Below are 22,952 nucleotides of genomic sequence, written 5' to 3'. Positions count from 1 at the left end.
CTACCACACTCAGCATGCAGAGTACTTAGCTGATGCACTCTGCCCCCTCTCAAGGAGTACAGAGGAGGCTCCTGTGGTCCTTATACAGCACTCGCCACACACACCTACCACACTCAGCATGCAGAGTACTTAGCTGATGCACTCTGCCCCCTCTCAAGGAGTGCAGAGGAGGCTCCTGTGGTCCTTCTACAGAACTCGCCACACACACCTACCACACTCAGCATGCAGAGTACTTAGCTGATGCACTCTGCACCCTCCCAAGGAATCCAGAGGAGGCTCCTGTGGTCCTTCTACAGCACTCGCCACATACACCTACCACACTCAGCATGCAGAGTACTTAGCTGATGCACTCTGCACCCTCCCAAGGAGTACAGAAGAGGCTCCTGTGGTCCTTCTACAGCACACGCCACACACACCTACCACACTCAGCATGCAGAGTACTTAGCTGATGCACTCTGCACCCTCCCAATGAATCCAGAGGAGACTCCTGTGGTCCTTCTACAGCACTCGCCACACACACACCTACCACACTTAGTATGCAGAGTACCTAGCTGATGCACTCTGCACCCTCCCAAGGAATCCAGAGGAGGGTCTTGTGGCCATCCTAAAGTACCCGCCACACCCACCTTTCACACTTAGTATGCAGAGTAATTAGCTGATATACTCTGAAACCTCCCAAGGAATCCAGAGGAGTGTCCTGTGGTCCTACTACAGCACTCGCCACACAAAAATACCACATTTAGTATGCAGAGTACCTAGCTGATGCACCCTGCCCCCTCCCAAGGAGTACAGAGGAGGGTCCTGTGGTCCTTCTACAGCACTCGACACACACACCTACCACACTAAGCATGCAGATTACTTAGCTGATGCACTGTGCACCCTCCCAAGGAGTTCAGAGGAGGCTCCTGTGGTCCTCCTACAGCACTCGCCACACAGACCTACCACACTCAGCATGCAGAATACTTAGCTGATGTACTCTGCCCCCTCTCAAGGAGTACAGAGGAGGCTCCTGTGGTCCTTCTACAGCACTCGCCACACACACCTACCACACTCAGCATGCAGAGTACCTAGCTGATGCACTCTGCAACCTCCCAAGGAATCCAGAGGAGGGTCCTGTGGCGCTCCTAAAGTACTCGCCACACCCACCTTTCACTCTTAGTATGCAGAGTACCTAGCTGATGCACTCTGCACCCTCCCAAGGAGTACAGAGGAGGCTCCTGTCGTCCTTCTACAGCACTCGCCACACACACCTACCACACTCAGTATGCAGAGTACTTAGCTGATGCACTCTGCACCCTCCCAGGGAGTCCAGAGGAGGCTCCTGTGGTCCTTCTACAGCACTCGCCACACACACCTACCACACTCAGTATGCAGAGTACCTAGCTGATGCACTCTGCAACCTCTCAAGGAGTACAGAGGAGGCTCCTGTCGTCCTTCTACAGCACTCACCACACACACCAACCACACTCAGCATGCAGAGTACTTAGCTGATGCACTCTGCACCCTCCCAGGGAGTCCAGAGGAGGCTCCTGTGGTCCTTCTACAGCACTCGCCACACACACCTACCACACTCAGTATGCAGAGTACCTAGCTGATGCACTCTGCAACCTCTCAAGGAGTATAGAGGAGGCTCCTGTGGTCCTTCTACAGCACTCGCCACACCCACCTCCCACACTCAGTATGCAGAGTACCTAGCTGATGCACTCTGCAACCTCCCAAGGAATCCAGAGGAGGGTCCTGTGGTCCTACTACAGCACTCGCCACACACACCTACCACACTCAGCATGCAGAGTACCTAGCTGATGAACTCTGCAACCTCCCAAGGAGGCCAGAGGAGGCTCCTGTGGTCCTTCTACAGCACTCACCACACACACCTACCACACTCAGCATGCAGAGTACCTAGCTGATGCACCCTGCCCCCTCCCAAAGAGTACAGAGGAGGGTCCTGTGGTCCTACTACAGCACTCGCCACACACACCTACCACACTCAGCATGCAGAGTACCTAGCTGATGCACTCTGCAACCTCCCAAGGAATCCAGAGGAGGGTCCTGTGGTCCTTGTACAGCACTCGCCACAGACGCCTATGGCACGCAGTATGCAGAGTAACTAGCTGATGCACTCTGCAACCTCTCAAGGAGTACAGAGGATGCTCCTGTGGTCTTCTACAGCACTCGCCACACCCACCTCCCACACTTAGTATGCAGAGTACCTAGCTGATGCACTCTGCAACCTCCCAAGGAATCCAGAGGAGGGTCCTGTGGTCCTACTACAGCACTCGCCACACACACCTACCACACTCAGCATGCAGAGTACCTAGCTGATGCACTCTGCAACCTCCCAAGGAGGCCAGAGGAGGCTCCTGTGGTCCTTCTACAGCACTCACCACACACACCTACCACACTCAGCATGCAGAGTACCTAGCTGATGCACCCTGCCCCCTCCCAAGGAGTACGGGTCCTGTGGTCCTACTACAGCACTCGCCACACACACCTACCACACTCAGGATGCAGAGTACCTAGCTGATGCACTCTGCCACCTCCCAAGGAATCCAGAGGAGGGTCCTGTGGTCCTTGTACAGCACTCGCCACAGACGCCTATGACACGCAGTATGCAGAGTAACTAGCTGATGCACTCTGCACCCTCTCAAGGAGTCCAGAGGAGGGTCCTGTGGTCCATCTACAGCACTTGCCACAGACACCTATGACACGCAGTATGCAGAGTACCTAGGTGATGCACTCTGCACCCTCCCAAGGAGTCCAGAGGAGGGTCCTGTTGTCCTTCTACAGCACTCGCCACACCCACCTTCCACACTTAGCATGCAGAGTACCTAGCTGATGCACTCTGCCCCGGTGTCCGGTTAAAGGATCGAATACAAAAGGATCGAATGTAAAAGGTGAGAGTCAATAGGATCGAAAACAAAAAGTTTGAAAAATGTTTTTTAATTATATATTGTTTGGGGGGTTTTTGTTTAGGTAAACAAAAGTGGTTTTTACCATAAAAACAGGGGCTGCGGGGGAACCCCCCCCAACAAAAAAAAAATGATGTACAAAAAAAAAACATTTTTTCGACCCTTTTGTCATTCGATCCTTTTGATTCGATACTGTGACCTATAACGCTCTGCCCCCTGCCAAGGAGTACAGAAGAGGCTCCTGTTATCCTTCTACAGCACTCGACACACACACCTACCACACTCAGCATGCAGAGTACCTAGCTGATGCACCCTGCCCCCTCCCAAGGAGTACAGAAGAGGCTCCTGTGGTCCTTCTACAGCACTCGACACACACACCTACCACACTCAGTATGCAGAGTACCTAGCTGATGCACTCTGCCCCCTCTCAAGGAGTACAGAGGAGGCTCCTGTGGTCCTTTAACAGCACTCGCCACACACACCTACCACACTCAGCAGGCAGAGTACTTAGCTGATGCACTCTGCCCCCTCTCAAGGAGTACAGAGGAGGCTCCTGTGGTCCTTCTACACCACTCACCACACACACCTTCCACACTCAGCATGCAGAGTACTTAGCTGATGCACTGTGCACCCTCCCAAGGAGTACAGAAGAGGCTCCTGTGGTCCTTCTACAGCACTCGCCACACACACCTACCACACTCAGTATGCAGAGTACTTAGCTGATGCACTGTGCACCCTCCCAAGGAGTACAGAAGAGGCTCCTGTGGTCCTTCTACAGCACTCGCCACACACACCTACCACACTCAGCATGCAGAGTAACTAGCTGATGCACTCTGCACCCTCTCAAGGAGTCCAGAGGAGGGTCCTGTGGTCCATCTACAGCACTCGCCACAGACACCTATGACACGCAGTATGCAGAGTACCTAGGTGATGCACTCTGCACCCTCCCAAGGAGTCCAGAGGAGGGTCCTGTTGTCCTTCTACAGCACTCGCCACACCCACCTTCCACACTTAGCATGCAGAGTACTTAGCTGATGCACTCTGCACCCTCCCAGGGAGTCCAGAGGAGGCTCCTGTGGTCCTTCTACAGCACTCGCCACACACACCTACCACACTCAGTATGCAGAGTACCTAGCTGATGCACTCTGCAACCTCTCAAGGAGTATAGAGGAGGCTCCTGTGGTCCTTCTACAGCACTCGCCACACCCACCTCCCACACTCAGCATGCAGAGTACCTAGCTGATGCACTCTGCAACCTCCCAAGGAATCCAGAGGAGGGTCCTGTGGTCCTTGTACAGCACTCGCCACAGACGCCTATGACACGCAGTATGCAGAGTAACTAGCTGATGCACTCTGCAACCTCTCAAGGAGTACAAAGGATGCTCCTGTGGTCTTCTACAGCACTCGCCACACCCACCTCCCACACTTAGTATGCAGAGTACCTAGCTGATGCACTCTGCAACCTCCCAAGGAATCCAGAGGAGGGTCCTGTGGTCCTACTACAGCACTCGCCACACACACCTACCACACTCAGCATGCAGAGTACCTAGCTGATGCACTCTGCAACCTCCCAAGGAGGCCAGAGGAGGCTCCTGTGGTCCTTCTACAGCACTCACCACACACACCTACCACACTCAGCATGCAGAGTACCTAGCTGATGCACCCTGCCCCCTCCCAAGGAGTACAGAGGAGGGTCCTGTGGTCCTACTACAGCACTCGCCACACACACCTACCACACTCAGTATGCAGAGTACCTAGCTGATGCACTCTGCAACCTCCCAAGGAATCCAGAGGAGGGTCCTGTGGTCCTTGTACAGCACTCGCCACAGACGCCTATGACACGCAGTATGCAGAGTAACTAGCTGATGCACTCTGCACCCTCTCAAGGAGTCCAGAGGAGGGTCCTGTGGTCCATCTACAGCACTTGCCACACCCACCTTCCACACTTAGCATGCAGAGTACCTAGCTGATGCACTCTGCCCCGGTGTCCGGTTAAAGGATCGAATACAAAAGGATCGAATGTAAAAGGTGAGAGTCAATAGGATCGAAAACAAAAAGTTCGAAAAATGTTTTTTAATTATATATTGTTTGGGGGGTTTTTGTTTAGGTAAACAAAAGTGGTTTTTACCACAAAAACAGGGGCTGCGGGGGAACCCCCCCCAACAAAAAAAAAATTATGTACAAAAAAAAAAACATTTTTTCGACCCTTTTGTCATTCGATCCTTTTGATTCGATACTGTGACCTATAACGCTCTGCCCCCTCCCAAGGAGTACAGAAGAGGCTCCTGTGATCCTTCTACAGCACTCGACACACACACCTACCACACTCAGCATGCAGAGTACCTAGCTGATGCACCCTGCCCCCTCCCAAGGAGTACAGAAGAGGCTCCTGTGGTCCTTCTACAGCACTCGACACACACACCTACCACACTCAGTATGCAGAGTACCTAGCTGATGCACTCTGCCCCCTCTCAAGGAGTACAGAGGAGGCTCCTGTGGTCCTTTAACAGCACTCGCCACACACACCTACCACACTCAGCAGGCAGAGTACTTAGCTGATGCACTCTGCCCCCTCTCAAGGAGTACAGAGGAGGCTCCTGTGGTCCTTCTACACCACTCACCACACACACCTTCCACACTCAGCATGCAGAGTACTTAGCTGATGCACTGTGCACCCTCCCAAGGAGTACAGAAGAGGCTCCTGTGGTCCTTCTACAGCACTCACCACACACACCTACCACACTCAGTATGCAGAGTACTTAGCTGATGCACTGTGCACCCTCCCAAGGAGTACAGAAGAGGCTCCTGTGGTCCTTCTACAGCACTCGCCACACACACCTACCACACTCAGCATGCAGAGTAACTAGCTGATGCACTCTGCACCCTCTCAAGGAGTCCAGAGGAGGGTCCTGTGGTCCATCTACAGCACTCGCCACAGACACCTATGACACGCAGTATGCAGAGTACCTAGGTGATGCACTCTGCACCCTCCCAAGGAGTCCAGAGGAGGGTCCTGTTGTCCTTCTACAGCACTCGCCACACCCACCTTCCACACTTAGCATGCAGAGTACCTAGCTGATGCACTCTGCCCCGGTGTCCGGTTAAAGGATCGAATACAAAAGGATCGAATGTAAACGGTGAGAGTCAATAGGATCGAAAACAAAAAGTTCGAAAAATGTTTTTTAATTATATATTTTTTGGGGGGTTTTTGTTTAGGTAAAAAAAAAGTGTTTTTTACCACAAAAACGGGGGCTGGGGGGGAACCCCCCCCCAACAAAAAAAAATTATGTAAAAAAAAAAAACATTTTTTCGACCCTTTTGTCATTCGATCCTTTTGATTCGATACTGTGACCTATAACGCTCTGCCCCCTCCCAAGGAGTACAGAAGAGGCTCCTGTGGTCCTTCTACAGCACTCGACACACACACCTACCACACTCAGCATGCAGAGTACCTAGCTGATGCACTCCGCCCCCTCTCAAGGAGTACAGAGGAGGCTCCTGTGGTCCTTTAACAGCACTCGCCATACACACCTACCACACTCAGCAGGCAGAGTACTTAGCTGATGCACTCTGCCCCCTCTCAAGGAGTACAGAGGAGGCTCCTGTGGTCCTTCTACACCACTCACCACACACACCTTCCAACAAAAAAAAATTATGTACAAAAAAAAACATTTTTTCGACCCTTTTGTCATTCGATCCTTTTGATTCGATACTGTGACCTATAACGCTCTGCCCCCTCCCAAGGAGTACAGAAGAGGCTCCTGTGGTCCTTCTACAGCACTCGACACACACACCTACCACACTCAGCATGCAGAGTACCTAGCTGATGCACCCTGCCCCCTCCCAAGGAGTACAGAAGAGGCTCCTGTGGTCCTTCTACAGCACTCGACACACACACCTACCACACTCAGTATGCAGAGTACCTAGCTGATGCACTCTGCCCCCTCTCAAGGAGTACAGAGGAGGCTCCTGTGGTCCTTTAACAGCACTCGCCACACACACCTACCACACTCAGCAGGCAGAGTACTTAGCTGATGCACTCTGCCCCCTCTCAAGGAGTACAGAGGAGGCTCCTGTGGTCCTTCTACACCACTCACCACACACACCTTCCACACTCAGCATGCAGAGTACTTAGCTGATGCACTGTGCACCCTCCCAAGGAGTACAGAAGAGGCTCCTGTGGTCCTTCTACAGCACTCACCACACACACCTACCACACTCAGCATGCAGAGTACCTAGCTGCTGCACCCTGCCCCCTCCCAAGGAGTACAGAGGAGGGTCCTGTGGTCCTTCTACAGCACTCGACACACACACCTACCACACTCACCTAGATGATGCACTCTGCTCCCTCCCAAGGAGTCCAGAGGAGGCTCCTGTGGTCCTTCTACAGCACTCGACACACACACCTACCACACTCAGTATGCAGAGTACCTAGCTGATGCACTCTGCACCTTCCCATTGTGCCAACACGCCCATTTCATCCATCCACCCATTGAACTCTTCTACATGTCGCCTCATCGCACCATCCATATCTTCGTTGTATCCAGCGCTATTGTCTCAATCCATAGAATCCATTCATTGCACTGTTCATAGTTCTACATTTCCTCACTCATAATCCGGGTACATTTCATTTCAATGCAACTTTCCTTAATTGTCCGAACAAAATGCACTGTTCATAAATTGTTGTGTGTGTGTGTGTGTGTGTGAGAGAAAGAGAATTAGTAGCATTCATCAATGTGATCTGTTTGCAAATAGTATGTGCCTGAATGATATGTGTGTGTGTGTGTAATTTCCGTAGGCACACTTTGCTAGTTGTGTAGTTTGTGTTTGGCATGCACATGTGCGTGTGCACCCACACAAGGGTGTGTGCATGTGCATGTGTGTGTGTGTGTGTGTGCGCATGTGCGTGTGTGTGCACCTACACAGGTGTGTATGTGTGTGCGTGCGTGCCTGCATGCGTGTGTGTGCATGAATGTGTGTTTATACACATACCGATAAGGGCATGGTGCAATGTTATTGCAGTGAATGAAACCTGATTGTGACTAGGGAATGTTGTTACAAGGTGAACACACAGTAGCAAATACAGCTATTTGCAGATGTTGCTGACCTCCAAACTACTCACACATTATGTCAGCATCCTTGGTCGGCTCAGACGCAGAGTCCTCCTTTCACGTCTGTGGTGAGTCAGAGATTGGAAAGCGAGGGGAGGGCGTCCTCAGTGTGTTCTGCATCTGACGCTGCATTGGCCCTTGTAAAGGGAAGTTCCACTTGGGGCGATCCCTTCCCTAATTGTCATTGCCAGCTACGGTACTGCCATTCATACAGGACTGTGCTGGAGTTCCCTACACCACAAGCCGCCTACCTGCCTTACGCACAGCTCGCCCCGTGTCTCCCTCCAGGGGTGCCCTCTCTGGTGAACATGCGGTGGTGAGAAACCTCTGTCTCCTGTAGGGAGAGATCCTTGCCAGCTCCCCGGCTGCATTGAGGGAGATCTGCCTTTCCATACACAAGCATATCCCTTTCTGTGAGCAGGCTGTGCATTTCCATCCCTGGCTATTGGCACTCATCACCTTGCCCCCTGCTTACAGAGACCCTCATCTGTGGTGTGATATCTACAGAGATCCACCGTTCTGTACTATCCCTTCCTACCACGGGTATCCTTGCCAGTGATCACGCCGCGCGGAGGTGCCCTGGATCATTTTACCAGGATCGCCATGAATAACCAGTCTGAGTTGGGAAACCTCTGATCATACTGGAGTCCGGCTGCATGACCAGACAGTGGTAAGAGTCCCCTTGCTGGGCCACTCCCTGTTCAACAGGCCGTCCTGGGATTGTCCTCATCGTACCTAGGAGTTCATCCAACAGCCAACCCGAGGTAGGTGAAAATGACTTACGGTGTAAACTATGTTCTCTGCAAGACGACAAAGTGCTTTCATTTCTGTACCCCTCATAGGGTCCAAGTATCACCCAGTGCATGACAGGGAACAAGGCCAACTGAAGACTCTCTCGATCTCTCTTAATAGCTGTTCGGGCAATTCCTACTGGCCAAATGCTTCCTCCGGCACTACCACTAAGTGTCTGCCCCAAACGTGCAATCTCCCAGGTACCTCCAGCCAACTTGGGTGCAGACCTGATGGCTGCGATACTCAAACCAGACTCAGCCACTCACTCCCATTGACATCCACAGTCTGAGCTCTGTTATAGTGCAGCCATCTCCCTACCTCATGATTGTCTTTTCTGCCTCACTGTAATGCTTCCATGGCCTCCATGGCCACCCTGCTACTCCACTGGCTTATTACAAGGAGTTAGGGGTGAGGTGGGCAAATTAAGGGATGTAAGGGGGTCTCCAGAGGTGCTTATTTAACAGGAAAAAGAGTGTGCCCCACTTCTGGGGACAATGAAAGCCCGCCACCACCCAGGCGCCTTTTCCTACCGGACATCTCACCCACCACTCCCTTCCCCTCCCAGAGCTTGCAGAGTAGCCATCGTCGTGTTTTGAGGAACCCTAAACCTAACCCTGACCCTGACCCTGACCCTGACCCTAACCCTAACCCTAACCCTAACCCTAACCCTAGCCCTAACCCTAACCCTAACTCCCTTCCCCTTCCAGAGCTTGCAGAGTATCCATTGTCGTGTTTCGAGGAACCCTAACCCTAACCCTGATCCTGACCCTAACCCTAACCCTAACCCTAACCCTGACCCTGACCCTGACCCTAACCCTAACCCTAGCCCTAACCCTAACCCTTCCAGAGCTTGCAGAGTAGCCATCGTTGTGTTTCGACACCTCATGATGCCAAAGGGGGTGGTGCCGCATTCGGACCCGTGAGACCCGACACTCCGACCCGGAGAGTCGGACACACAATCCGAAACACGATGGCTCAGTGTATACGGAAGCATCAAACTGGTGTAGGGGTTGTCTCTAGGCTAGAGAGACAACATTGTTGCACTTTCATACACAAATAATGAAGTTCAGATGGATCGACTAATTGCCCGTGCTGTGCCGATATTCCAGAACTTAGACAAATCAAATAAGACATTTCATCTACGCAAGTCAGAAAGCTTTATTTGTTTATGTATTTATTGGTCACTTATTAGGCCCTTATACAATTAGCAAAACTCTTTCAAAGCGCCAAATCTTACTGTTTGAAATCACAGTAATATTTCAAAAGCAAAATTAATTGTACAGGTTTATAACAAATGCACTTTAAAGATGACATTATTACAAATGAAATTAACAGACATTTTTGATTGACGAATTTTGGACAACACTCCCAAAATATTTAGATCCTACCCTGTGTTTACCAGTTTGATTTCTTAAACTTGCTCTTCCCTCACTGTTTGCCTTTGTTACCGTTGTTCTTTTACATCCCATACCACCCTCTTCATGTTATGACTAACCCTAACACTAACTCTAGTGCTAACTGTAACCGTAACCCTAACCCTAACCCTAACCCTAACCCTAACCGTAACGCTAACTCTAGTGCTAACCCTAATCCTGACTCTAGTGCTAACCCTAACTCTAATGCTAACCCTAACCGTAACACTAACTCTAGTGCTAACCCTAATCCTGGCTCTAGTGCTAACCCTAACTCTAATGCTAACCCTAACCGTAACACTAACTCTAGTGCTAACCCTAACTCTAGTGCTAACTGTAACCGTAACCCTAACCCTAACCCTAACCCTAACCGTAACGCTAACTCTAGTGCTAACCCTAATCCTGACTCTAGTGCTAACCCTAACTCTAATGCTAACCCTAACTCTAGTGCTAACCATAACCCTAACTCTAGTGCTAACCCTAACTCTAGTGCTAACCATAACCCTAACTCTAGTGCTAACCCTAACTCTAGTGCTAACCATAACCCTAACTCTAGTGCTAACCCTAATCCTAACCCTAACTATAGTGCTAACCCTAACCCTAACTCTAGTGCTAACCCTGAACCTAAATCTAGTGCTAACCCTAATCCTAACCCTAACTCTAGTGCTAACCCTAACCCTAACTCTAGTGGTAACCCTAATCCTAACCCTAACTCTAGTGCTAACCCTAACCCTAATCCTAACTCTTGTGCTAACCCTAATCCTAACTCTAACTCTAGTGCTAACCTGTCATGATCTCTGCTTCCAAAAGGTCAGGGTTTTCCCAACTCCCTTGGAAGCAGATCCATAACCCAGGTTCCGAGTGCCAACCAGTCCCAATTGGGACCTTTTGGACCCAGTCCTGGCGCCAGTGGCACCAGGCTCATAAATATGCCCAGTCCCAGTGCTGGAAGCGCCGGGGCTCATAATGCTTGGGTGGACTTACCTGCAGCAGACCATGCTGCTTACTTGCCTGCCAGTTGAGCCTCTGATCCTCTTCTGTTTGGAACTACTTTTCCTGTTGGGTGGGGCTGGAGCCACTCCCTAGATTCAGAACACTGGAACTCTTCTGGAAGGCAGGAACTCTTTTCTTACCAGGAACTCTTTTCTTACCTAGGCGTGGCTGTGGAAGGAGGTACCTAAGCACTACAGGAGGCTATTTAAACCACACCCGGTGGATGAATCTTGCTTTGCGTTATTCTGCACCCTCTGCAGCAGAACGCTCATCGTGTCTTCTGCATCCGGTCCTGGGCCTAAGGAAAAAGGCTTACCATCCTGAATCCAGTCTTCAGCAACACCTATAAAGACAAGAAAGAACAGGTTAGCATTCCGGCATCTGAAAGGCAAAGGCTTACCTAATCTTCGTGCGCTCCGGAGGTCTTCACACTGCATTCCGGCATCTGAAAGACAAAAGCTTACCAACTCTTTGCACGCTCCGGAGGCCGTCGGCGCTGCATCCCGCATCTGAAAGACAAAACAAGGTGCGTTTAAAGACATTGGGGAACTTTAATACTCACGTGCCAATACTCCTTTCCACATCTAACCCAGTGGGTATTCCGGCACCCTGCAGCCGCTCCGAACTTGTACCTGCAAAATAAAAAGACAGTTAGAGCGCATCGTGAAGCTGACAACAAGCACTTACTTACGTGCTTCCAGGCGCTTCTATTCCTCACCCGGGCTCCATCTTCAACTCACTTCAGCCCGTCATCCGCCATCGCCGGAACCCTGCAAAACAAGAGACATCATTATTAAAGACTTTAAAGACATTTGAGTTACTCGAAACTTACCGTTCGTGCAGTAAACGACGGACAGCAGTTCTCTGAAGTCAAGAGGCCTGCGCTACCTATCCAGTGGAGAAACTGGTTACAGCACCCTGCCCCGAGGCAGATGGAGAGCTCGGCATTCACTTACCTAAGACATCTTACTCTACACGTCAGGCATACAGTGCACAGAGGTCCAGCCCAAAGAGCCAACCGGGTGCTGCACATCACCTTTGAAGATACGGTAGTCGCCCAGTCAAGACCGGCGCCTCTGCGAGAATCAGGTGAGCGTTACAGAACGCAAAGCCTACCGCAAAACTCTCGCCCAGGCGCTATGGAAACCTCGGATACTGACCACCTAGCCCGGTTACTTGGGGAACTAAGGGCAGAAGTGCATGCAGCTCATCAGGAAACGAATGCTCTAAGAAGGGAACTAATTATTTCCAAGGAGAGAACAGATGATCTTGCTAGACAATTGCTACAGTCACAAGCCGGACAGACCCCGCTACCTGCATCAGGGGCAAATCTTCCTTCAACATCCTCTATGAATCCAGTGCAGATCAACCTACCTGGGAATGTACCTCTGGCTCCGCCCGAACGATTTTCTGGTGACCCAAAGAGGTTTGCGGTATTTATCAATCAGTGCCGGTTGCACTTCTTATGCCGGCCAGCAGCCTTTCCAACTGATCAAGCTAAAGTAGCTTTTGTACTTTCGTACCTTAGTGGCAATGCGGCAGACTGGTCGATCCCTCTAGTTAATCAAGATGATCCGGTTCTCCATGATTTTCAAGCCTTTCAGCTTAGTATGGAAAAACTGTTCGCAAGACATGCACAGGGGCAGGCCTTGGACAATGAGCTTCTTTCGTTGCGACAGGGTAATCAAGACCTTTTGGCTTATATTGCATCTTTCAATAGACTAATAGTGGAAACTCAATGGCCTGAGGACAAAAGGATTACGCTGTTTTATAGAGGTCTATGTGGAGAGCTCAAAGACGTTTTAGCCCAAGTAGTGAATCCCCCACAAGACTGTTCGGATTATATAGACTTGGTCGTTCAAATAGATCACAGACTGCAGAACAGGAAGGCCGATCGTTCCAAGTTTGAGGCTCGAGCATTTTCCAAACCGCCAACTCCTTCCAAAGGAGTAGACTCCGGGGAACCCATGCAAATAGGGGGTCTGAAAGGCCCTCTAACACAAAGGGAGCGGGAAAGGAGAAAACAGTTGCAATTATGCCTATATTGCGGAAACTCAGGGCACTTTCTTCGAGACTGTCCGGTGAAACCTGCCAAGAAGGCCGTAGGAGCTGCAGTTACCACAGTTACAAACTCTGAGCAGGGAAACAACCTCGCCCGACAAGAATAGAGGTCCTCTTGCCGAGCGTGAAAACCAGTTCCGTGACCTCGCATTTCGTGATACCTATGGTCCTCATTAGCCCTGATAATCCGGATCGATTACATGCAATTGAAGCTTACGTCGACAGCGGTGCTATCGGCAATTATGTGGATCATGAAATGGTTTTGAGGATGAATCTAACTCTTTGTCCCAAGGCTGTAAAGGACGTCATTACTACGGTGGATGGTTCGGAGATAGCCTCCGGGCCAGTAACACATAACACTCAAGAGGTGACGATAGTAAGTCAAGATGGACACCATGAGAAGATCGTGTTCGATGTGATCAAGGCCCCTCAGTTCCAGATTATTCTAGGAATACCTTGGTTAGAGAAACACAATCCTCTGATCGATTGGCGATCAAGAACGGTCCAGTTTCCAGAATGTGTCTCTACTTGTCACCCTCCACCTGGTGTTGCATTGGCAGCAATTTCTTCAGAGACTCCCCAGTTACCTCCCGAATACCTAGAATACCAAGATGTTTTCCGGAAGGAGCAGGCTAACTCTCTACCTCCTCATAGGTCTTATGACTGCCAGATAGACCTGATACCTGGATCTACTCCTCCTTGTAGTAGAATTTATGCCCTCACCGAGCCTGAGAACCTTCACCTTCGACAATACCTGGATCAATACCTGGCAAATGGGTTTATTCGTCCTTCCAAGTCCCCTGCTTCTTCAGCTTTGTTCTTCGTTCCAAAAAAGGAAGGAGACCTTAGAACTTGTATCGATTATCGCTCCCTGAACCAGATCACTGTTAAGAATAGATATCCGTTACATTTGATCCCTGAACTCCTGGACCAAGTCAGAAAAGCATGCATATATACAAAGCTGGATCTTAGAGGAGCTTACCACTTGGTACGAGTAAAAGAGGGCGATGAATGGAAGACGGCCTTCCGCACCAAGTATGGGCTATTTGAATATCAGGTCATGCCCTTCGGACTTTGCAATGCCCCGGCCGCCTTCCAATATTTTATGAACGATGTCCTCAGAGAACTCATAGATGTGTGTGTTGTTGTTTACATTGACGACATTCTCGTTTATTCTTCATCGGAATCTGAACATCGGAAACACGTGAAAATGGTCCTCGAAAGATTGCGTCAACACAAACTTTTCGCTAAGTTGGAAAAATGTGTTTTCAACGTGACTGAAGTTGAATTCTTGGGATTCATATTATCACCTGGCGGAGTGCGTATGGATTCAAAGAAGGTCGATGCAGTTCTCAAATGGCCATCACCATCCTCCGTAAAAGGTGTGCAAAGCATGTTAGGCTTCGCTAACTTTTACCGCAGGTTTATACACGAGTTCTCTCGAATAGTCCAGCCCATCACTGCCTTGTTAAAGAAAAACAAACGTTTTGAATGGTCTACCGAGGCGGAACAAGCTTTCCAGGATTTGAAAACTAAACTTATCTCTGCACCAATCTTAAAACACCCTCGCCCCGAACTCCCCTACATCGTGGAAACTGATGCTTCAAGCCTTGCCATGGGGGCAGTTCTATCACAAAAGGACCCGGTAACCAATCAGTTGCATCCCGTGGCATTTTGGTCCCGCAAATTCTCGCCTCCTGAAATCAATTACACGATTACTGACAAGGAACTTCTGGCTATCAAGTCTGCCTTTAAGGCTTGGCGGCATTATCTGCTGGGGGCCCGACACACTGTTACTGTGATTATGGATCACCGAAACCTGCAATATTTGAAAACCGCAAAAGTCCAATCCTCTAGACAACTCCGTTGGGCATTATTCTTTGCCGAGTTTGACTTCATAATTACCTATCGACCTGGTACAAAGAACGGTAAAGCTGATGCCCTTTCTCGGATGGGAGTGGAAGAACACTTGATCAACCCAAAACCTGTACCAATCATTCCCGAACAAAGAATTCTGGGTGTAATCGCCACAGAATCCATAGAGGAAGTTAAGGATAAAGCCAGGCAACTTGTAACTCCAGCAGACATACAGAATTGGCATCTGCAGGGAAAGGACTTTGCAGTAAAGGACAACTTATTGTATTTCCAAGAACGATTATACCTACCCAGCACAGATTTACAGAAAAAAGTAATCTCTTGTTATCACGACTCTTTAATGGAAGGTCATCCCGGTATAGCCAAGACCTCAGAAAAGATCAAGCGCTACTTCTGGTGGCCGTCTTGGAAAAAAGATATCAGAGACTTTATAATGTCCTGTGGAGTATGCGCCCAAAACAAGAGTCAAAAGGAAAGACCAGCAGGCCTCTTACGCCCTATTGACATCCCACCTCGCCCTTGGCATACGCTTTCTATGGACTTCATCACCGATCTACCTCCATGCTCCGGATACAATACGATTCTAGTAATCGTGGACTTATTCTCCAAGATGGCGCATTTCATTCCGCTCAAAGGCTTGCCAACAGCAGCAACTCTGGCCCGAGAATTTCTCGAAAACATCGTCCGACTGCATGGTTTTCCTTCGGTTCTAATTTCGGATCGAGGTAGTCAATTTATTTCTCATTTTTGGCGAAGTTGCTGTCGGTCGGCTCAAATTGATGTGAGACTATCGACCAGTCACCACCCTCAGACCGATGGACAAACCGAGAGGACCAATCAAACTCTGGAACAGTATTTACGCTGCATGCTGCAACAAACTGAAAAAACTTGGGAAGATATCCTTTGGATAGCCGAATATGCCTACAATAACTCTGTCCATTCGGGAACTGGGAAAACCCCGTTTTTTCTTTTGTACGGCAGTCACCCTCGAACCTCGGAGTTGGATCCCCTCCAAGGTCTTGAAACACCAGCAGTAGACTACCTGCATTCTACAATCACCCAAGCCTTTAAGGAAGCTGTTTCTCACCTTCAAAGGGCTAAAGAACAATACAAGAAAGGAGCAGATCAACATCGGAAGGAAGCTCCTCACTATCAAGTAGGGGATCAAGTCTGGTTATCCACCAAATATTTATCTCTAAAAGGGCAACGCACATTCAACCCAAGATACCTTGGTCCCTATTCCATCACAACCATAGTAAATCCAGTAGCGGTCAAGTTGGACTTGCCCCCGCACATGAAGATACATCCGGTCTTCCACGTCTCTCTATTAAAACCCGTGCAACCTCAAACCCGACTAACCAAATCTCCAAAACCTATCCTAGTTGATGGAGAACTCGAGTTTGAAGTCAAAAGCATTCTGGACTCCAAGATCTCCAAATCTAAACTATTCTACCTAATTGACTGGAAAGGCTACGGCCCCCAAGAGAGATCCTGGGAACCTGCTGAATATGTCCACGCTCCTCGCCTAATCAAAAGATTTCACCGAACATTTCCTGACAAGCCAAAACCCCCGGAGAAGCCCGGTTTGGGAGGGGCCTTGAGGGGGGGTACTGTCATGATCTCTGCTTCCAAAAGGTCAGGGTTTTCCCAACTCCCTTGGAAGCAGATCCATAACCCAGGTTCCGAGTGCCAACCAGTCCCAATTGGGACCTTTTGGACCCAGTCCTGGCGCCAGTGGCACCAGGCTCATAAATATGCCCAGTCCCAGCGCTGGAAGCGCCGGGCTCATAATGCTTGGGTGGACTTACCTGCAGCAGACCATGCTGCTTACTTGCCTGCCAGTTGAGCCTCTGATCCTCTTCTGTTTGGAACTACTTTTCCTGTTGGGTGGGGCTGGAGCCACTCCCTAGATTCAGAACACTGGAACTCTTCTGGAAGGCAGGAACTCTTTTCTTACCAGGAACTCTTTTCTTACCTAGGCGTGGCTGTGGAAGGAGACAGCTAAGCACTACAGGAGGCTATTTAAACCACACCCGGTGGATGAATCTTGCTTTGCGTTATTGTGCACCCTCTGCAGCAGAACGCTCATCGTGTCTTCTGCATCCGGTCCTGGGCCTAAGGAAAAAGGCTTACCATCCTGAATCCAGTCTTCAGCAACACCTATAAAGACAAGAAAGAACAGGTTAGCATTCCGGCATCTGAAAGGCAAAGGCTTACCTAATCTTCGTGCGCTCCGGAGGTCTTCACACTGCATTCCGGCATCTGAAAGACAAAAGCTTACCAACTCTTTGCACGCTCCGGAGGCCGTCGGCGCTGCATCCCGCATCTGAAAGACAAAACAAGGTGTGTTTAAAGACATTGGGGAACTTTAATACACACGTGCCAATACTCCTTTCCACATCTAACCCAGTGGGTATTCCGGCACCCTGCAGCCGCTCCGAACTTGTACCTGCAAAATAAAAAGACAGTTAGAGCGCATCGTGAAGCTGGCAACAAGCGCTTACTTACGTGCTTCCAGGCGCTTCTATTCCTCACACGGGCTCCATCTTCAACTCACTTCAGCCCGTCATCCGCCATCGCCGGAACCCTGCAAAACAAGAGACATCATTATTAAAGACTTTAAAGACATTTGAGTTACTCGAAACTTACCGTTCGTGCAGTAAACGACGGACAGCAGTTCTCTGAAGTCAAGAGGCCTGCGCTACCTATCCAGTGGAGAAACTGGTTACAGCACCCTGCCCCGAGGCAGATGGAGAGCTCGGCATTCACTTACCTAAGACATCTTACTCTACACGTCAGGCATACAGTGCACAGAGGTCCAGCCCAAAGAGCCAACCGGGTGCTGCACATCACCTTTGAAGATACGGTAGTCGCCCAGTCAAGACCGGCGCCTCTGCGAGAATCAGGTGAGCGTTACATAACCCTAATCCTAACCCTAGTGCTAACCCTAACCCTAACTCTAGTGCTAACCCTAACCCTAACTCTAGTGCTAAGCCTAACCCTAACTCTGGTGCTAACCCTAACCCTAACTCTGGTGCTAAAACTAACTCTGGTGCTAACCCTAACCCTAACCCCATCTCTAGTGCTAACCCTAACCCTAACTCTATTGCTAACCCTAATCCTAATGCTAACTCTAGTGCTATCCTTAACTCTAGTGCTAACCCTAACCCTAACTCTAGTGCTAACCTTAACCCAAACGCTGGTGCTAACCCTAACTCTGGTGCTAACACTAACCCTAACCTTAACTCTAGTGCTAACCCTAACCCTAACTCTGCTGCTAACCCTAACTCTGACACTAACCCTAACCCTAACCCTAACTCCAGTGTTGACCCTAACCCTAACTCTAGTGCTAACCCTAACTCTAGTGCTAACCCTAACTTTAGTGCTAACCCTAATCCTAATTCTGGTGCTATCCCTAACCCTAAAACTAACCCTAACCGTAACTCTAGTGCTCACCCTAACCCTAATTCTAGTGCTAACCCTAACTCTAATGCTAACCCTAACGCTAACTCTAGTGCTAACCCTAACCCTAAATCTAGTGCTAACTCTAACCCTAACCCTAACTCTAGTGCTAACCCTAATCCTAACCCTAAATCTAGTGCTAACTCTAACCCTAACCATTACCCTAACTCTAGTGCTAACCCTAATCCTAAACCTAACTCTGGTGCTAACCCTAACCCTAACTCTAGTGCTAACCCTAACTCTAGTGCTAACCCTAACCCTAACCTTAACCCTAAATGAAACCACCATGCTCTAACTAATCGTAACCCTTCCAGCCAACTTTGTGAAATACATCATACAAACATATGAATGTTTTAATGAAGATGTGCTATAGACAACATCCATTGGTTTGAGTGAATTTGTATTGACAGCCATTGCATGTCGCTTCTACTTACTTCAGCCCACATAATAGCATATGACATAGATGTTTTGGAAAGCGTAGTGGCTGAAGGTGGTTCTAATGATAGCAGGCAGGCAGTTCCAGGCAAAGGCTCTGGGTATGTCTGTTCTCGCATTCGTCCCGGGTCTATACACCGGTATATGACCAGGCTCTAACGCTCCTTCTTAGCCCCCCGACTCCACCCCCGTTTCTCAGCTGTGTTTCAGTATAAATAGTCATTTATCTAGGAGAGAAGTTCAGGCCCAATGGCTAGCTAATTGATAAAGTCCACCAAAGCAGTGGAATTGCTGCTATGTAACAAGAAAGAGTGAGTGAATATTGATTTTCTTTTTCTCAAAATGACGTAATTCCAATAAAATAGAAAATGTAAAATAAAATTGCATTTTTAGAAAAATGGAAAATACATTGCATTTTGTTTAAAGCATGTAAGGGTTCACCAACCCTGGCTTTGTTTACCTCTAATATTTAAAACATGTTTTAAACAAACTTTTGTCACTTCAACAATGTTTTGCTATACACAATCTTGAGGGACAAACGCAGAGGGCCGATTCATGGAATATTTGCCCGGTTCAAAGTGAATTTGCACTGGTGAAAAGTGAAAAGTGAAACGTCCTGGCAAAGTCATTTTGGACTGCACAAATGACTATGCGCTGACTTTGCCCGGACATTACAGTGCAAATATACACTTAGCACGGTTCCATGAATCAGGGTTTGAGTCAGCAGTGCAAAGTCGCTTTTCCGCAGTGCAAAGTCGCTTTTTAGCAGTGCAAAGTCACTTTTCAGCAGTGCAAAGTCCCTTTTCAGCAGTGAAAATTCACTTTGAACCGGGCAAATATTCCATGAAGCGGGCCCTGTGTGTTCCCAGCTGTTTCCTACTAAGACTGGCCAACGTCTACCCCCTTGCCCCCCAAAGTGTCAAGTGAATATTCACGGCACGCAATGCCAAACGTTTTATTTACCACAAGAAATTGTGCTACACATTTTCAGTTGCAAACCAACCCCTCTGCAGCCCCCCCCAAACACTTGCGCAGGGGTGTTGCTAGGTCTGGATACGATCCAGGACTACGCTAATGTTGGGACTCAGGGCTCGGGGCTAGCTAGCCTTTTGGTTGTAACCCTTGAGCTTCTATACAGGGCTACAACTAAAACAGCCAGGGCTCTAGCTAGCCCTCCCCACCCCACACCCAGACCTCGCCCGAGCGACGTCTCTACCTCTGTACCCTCCTATGCCCTTACGGTTCGTCATGGCCACTCTAACCTACACAACTCTACACAAATCATTTCTCCTCTTTTCCTAAAAGGTTGAACATGCCCCACGCCCTACAGAGGCCTTCAAGACTCCAGTAGTCTCCCAGTGCATTTCATAAATGACCATTTATTATAGGCGCTGTGTCTAAGAAAAAATAACTAAGCACTAGCAGCCACCTGACTGCAGGGTGCATTGCCCAATGCACAGTGCAGTAATGGGTACAAGTAAGGTTTAAATAAACTGTACCTTCATCACATTAAGAATGCACACATGTTGAAATATTGAAGACGTATATTTTGGAACCAAATATTTGGTTAATCACACAACAAACAACTTATTTCAACAACAAAATGTTAAGTCACCACAAATCCTTATTTCTCACCTCTCACTGCACATGCAAATTGTTACTCAAATTATTCTATTAACCATGTTTAAAAAAAGAAGACAGCAGCACTCAGTCCGAATTGATGCACAAATTATAAAGTCTTCAATCAAATATTCATCGTGCAACATTCTTAATGAGGGTTTCGTTTTTTAAAACATGAAGTGCATTTACTAGGCTCTTGTGGGGGTAGCAGATGCCGCCCCCCCCCTTATTTCAGGGCGATAATTTTTCCCCTTGTGGTCCATGAACTTTCCATGAATCTCCCGGAAAGGTCCCTAAAGTTCACAGGAACCAACAAAAAACAACACTCCAAAATCTGGTGATTTGACAAGTAACCAAACCTGGTCGCCCAGCACTATTCCAAATCCTCGTGACTGCACCTGTCCTGGATAAATATCCGTGATGCTGCTTGATATATGAGCAGGGCACTGGCCACTAAACATTATAGCGCACACAAGAGCATACACCTGGTTACCTGCCATGGAGATGAATGCTGCGTTTTATGAAGGCATTTGCGGCGCAGACAACTTTAAAACAGTTTTTCATTATTTTATCTTAGGAGGAAGTGGAGTTTCTCAACAACGCGGTAAACAGGACACTGGGAAAGTTCTGGGTTTCAAACGGTCCTTTCGGGAGTTTCTAAGGTTTGCAAATAAGAAAACCTTTTTCACGCTAGACAAAGCAGCCATTCAGGGAAGCAGGCAGTCTATTGCAGCAATTACAGGTGTGACTGGTAAAAGAGGATGTTACAGTCACAGTCCTGTCCAGGCGGCCTGCGGGGGATCGGGAGGTGGGGGGGTGGGGGGGGGAGCGGACATGACCTGGGTATGTTCTGTGAGTTCCATGAGGCAAATCTAGCAAGGCGCTTTTCGAAATGTATGACTGTAAGGCATGGGGTCTGCTGTGGCTCTCCAGATGTTTTGGACTACGACTCACATGATCCCACACAATTCACAATGATGGGTGGGGCTGATGGGAGATGTAGTTCAAAACGGTCCATGTCATTTCATCACGGGATGTTTTATTGCTGTTTTTTTTACAGCAATTTGTTTTTTGAAAAAAACCATCCATTGTTTTACAATTATTTTTGGGGGGGGGTTCCACTCCCAACCCCCCCATTTCCTTTAATTTGGATTTAGTCCCAAACACCCACACCCAATATATATAATTTACTAACCCCCCTAAAAAATGAGAAGGGTTTTTTTCACAAAAGAATTTGCGTCACAAAACCCTGCGAAAAAACATCCCGCGATGAAAGGACGTCGTACCATTCAAAACAACTGGAGAAGTAAAGGTTGCCACCCTTGCAGTAAGGTAACATAAGAACAGTGTGCCTTTCCTGTACCCTCTTGATAGGAGGGACCTTTGGCTCGCTTACACACCTGGGTATGTATTGCCAGATTGAGCAAGTTCCAGACACAGCAGAGCAGTAACACTTGCAATTAGCCATGACATGGCTGGAAGCTACAATATATACATAGTTTTATTGAATGGTCATATGGAAAATAATACTATTAGCACGTGAATGACCATGTGAGTCCACATCGCTCAACCAATAAGTTGCCTGTTATAAGCGAGCTGCACCTAACGAATTGCGCTCATTGGGACTGCAATCTGAGCAGCTTGTGTGACAAGTTGACTTAGACATTTTAATTAATATACTAATAGATACATAACTAGCTTGTTAAAGGATCAACATTATTTGTAAGTGCCATATAATCTCATTATGGCTCATGTACTCGTGTTAACACCTTACAATTAGAAATGCCAACCACCATAATACATATAAAGACCTGAAGAAGGTTTTAGCATCAAAATCATGATCGAAACACGTTGACTCTTCAACACCACATGAAGCTCATTAGTGTATTCTGGATCTAGAGTTGCGGGGGATGCTGGTGGTACATAAACATAGAGTTTGTATAAGAAACTAGATTTGTTGTTGTGTGTATTGTATATTATTTAAATGTGTACATGCTTTTTATCATCGTTGTTTCAATGTACACATACCTTTGCATTAGGTATACCTACCTTGCTTACCATCAGAATAGCCATACACCTACATCGCCCCTAGAAATCAGAACTGCTGCGGCCGCCAATACTCTATAGAGGGTTTAAACAATGTATACATTACAGGCAGAATAGTCCGGCCTGGCTGCCCACTCTGTACATTCCTGACACACTCAGGACTCTCTTTTAGGTACCACACAGAGCGCTCCACTTCCATGAAGCCTAACACACAAGTCCCACATGTGTTGACACTC

At 48.5% G+C, this 22,952-nt stretch overlaps 1 protein-coding gene across 20 annotated transcripts in view; it reads left to right on the top strand.

The window, feature by feature from the left end:
* The first annotated feature begins 8,173 nt into the window (after nt 1-8,173).
* The window catches only part of LOC138520841 (mucin-2-like), a 106,271-nt gene continuing 91,492 nt past the window's right edge, over nt 8,174-22,952 (top strand). For 6 of the 20 annotated variants that reach the window (XM_069633208.1, XM_069633215.1, XM_069633201.1 and 3 more), the window contains exon 1: nt 8,178-8,784. The gene's annotated coding sequence lies outside the window, so the exon portion shown is untranslated. Of the gene's footprint in view, nt 8,785-12,291; nt 12,307-17,417; nt 18,060-22,952 lie in introns of those variants that run through there. The other 14 variants (XM_069633213.1, XM_069633204.1, XM_069633210.1 and 11 more) reach the window with 8 other exon arrangements.

The sequence above is a fragment of the Ambystoma mexicanum genome, chromosome 13, assembly GCF_040938575.1.
Source record: "Ambystoma mexicanum isolate Mex_15411 chromosome 13, UKY_AmexF1_1, whole genome shotgun sequence".
In the NCBI taxonomy this organism is placed as follows: domain Eukaryota; kingdom Metazoa; phylum Chordata; class Amphibia; order Caudata; family Ambystomatidae; genus Ambystoma; species Ambystoma mexicanum.
The sequence above is the reverse complement of the archived record's forward strand: the minus strand, read 5'-3'. Positions and strand labels throughout refer to the sequence as shown.